Genomic DNA, 2100 nt, shown 5'->3' on the forward strand with positions numbered 1-2100 from the left:
TTTCATATGAAGGCAGAAAACTTCCCCTTTGATATTCTGCCTATTAAGTAGATAGGAAGTGACATTGTAGGTGAAAATACATACTAGCTGGGACAAAATCATGAATTAAAAAGAACCTTGACAAGAATCGAATGTCATATCAGCATATCCCCCCACCAAAGCATGAATGGTACTGCCTGTACTCATAGCATTTATTGTCTGTGCCACCCATGTACCACTGCCTTCTATAACAGACCATGTTCCTTTCCAATGAGAGCCCAGAGTAGACTGTACTTCCTTTTCCTAGTGTCAGGATGCTCAAAGTCCATTCCTATGGTCAACACCAGCAACTGTACTAATGCTTGGTATTAACTCTTAGAAGCAGCCCGTTTACTTCTTCCATTTGTATTTGCTCTGTTTACCTATTTTGATTTTATTCATCTTATAGTGTATGTTATTGCTTACGCTCCTCGAATCCTTTTAAGAGTCATAAGTAAAATTCAATAAAGAATAACATAGTCTCCTTCATTTTGGTCATTGGCACACTGTTTTTCTTGTTCTTTACCTCTTATTTCACATCTGTCAATTTTGAGGTGTGCTTCTCACCTCCCCCACTAGAATGTCAGCTCCTTTAGTGCAACAGCTACAACAGGTGTACTCTGTTGTATTTCCTTCAACACCTAAACATCTGTCAATTTTGAGGTGTGCTTCTCACCTCCCCCACTAGAATGTCAGCTCCTTTAGTGCGACAGCTACAACAGGTGTACTCTGTTGTATTTCCTTCAACACCTAATGTTGGACCCAGAGTAGGCTTCTGGTTTTTTGTGTGTTATTGTTGGATGAATGAAAAAAACTAACAATATAATGATTTTAAGTATATACCAGTCCTAACATTAAATTAAAAAGTAATTTCATGAATTTACTTTATCTTTAACAGTAGTCACTACTGCTGCCAAAAAGTTTGTTAATTCATTTAGCAAACACTGATGGGCCCTACTTCTAGACATTGTTTTAACAATTGGGAAACCTCAGTGAGTGAAATAAAGATCCTTGCCCTCGAGGATCTTATATTCTAGTAGGGAAGACAAACTATAATTAATAAAAATAACAACCTGCTAGATTATAAAGTGGGAAGGTGATGAGTACCTATAGGAGGGAGGGGTCACAAGAGCTGGAGAGGTGGGGACCAGTTGGCAGGATTGAAAAAAGTGGTCAAGGTGAAGCTGCCTGAAAAGATTTGAGTAAATATGAGAAGGAAATGAGTCACCCAATCAATACGTGGGGAAAGAGCAGCCAGACAGAGCTAGAACTTGAGGAGAGGCCTGGCGTGTGTAAGGGACTGCCCTAAGTAAGTTGGCAGGGTTGGGGCAGGGGGGTTGCCAGGCAGATTACCTAGGGTTTTGTGAGCTGTGTCAAGGACTTCAGCTTTTTCTGTAAGTGCAGAGGAGTTACATGATCTGTCTCATGTTTTATAACTCTGAGAGCAGAGGAGAGACTGTCGGTTGAAGCAAGGATACCTTTTATAAATCATCTGGAAGAGAGATGATGGTATCTTGTATCAGGCTGATTGCAGGATAGGTGGTACGAAATCTCCAAATTCTGGATGTATTTTGGAGGTGGAGCCAACAGATATTCCTGATGATTGAATGTAGGATAGGATAGAAAGAGATGAGTCAAAAATAGGTCTTTGGCCTAAGTAATTGGAAGGAATGGTTGCCCTCAAGATAAGAAAGCTGCAGATAAAGCAGAACTTCTAGTGTAGACATGTCGAGTTCAAAATATTTATTATCTGCTAAGTAGGCAACTGAATTTCTGCAGCTGGATCTCAGGAAGGAGGTCTGGGCTGGAAGTATAAATTGGAGGATCATTGGCACTGGTGTTGTATTTAAACCTTGAAAGTGAATAAAATTACCAAATAAATGAGTGTATTTAGGGATAAGGACCAAGACTAAGCCCTGGGTCACTCTGAAATTATAATTCAGAGAGAAGAAGAGGGACCAACCAAGGAGACCAAGAAGAATAAACCATGGAAAAACCAAGTGTGCCCTATTGAAAGCACATGAAGCAAATGTGTTAAGGAGAAGTTGATTGATTTAGTGTGTCAAACGGTGAGAAGTTCTT

The sequence above is a fragment of the Galeopterus variegatus genome, unplaced genomic scaffold, assembly GCF_000696425.1.
Source record: "Galeopterus variegatus unplaced genomic scaffold, G_variegatus-3.0.2 Scaffold8724, whole genome shotgun sequence".
Taxonomy (NCBI): Eukaryota; Metazoa; Chordata; class Mammalia; order Dermoptera; family Cynocephalidae; genus Galeopterus; species Galeopterus variegatus.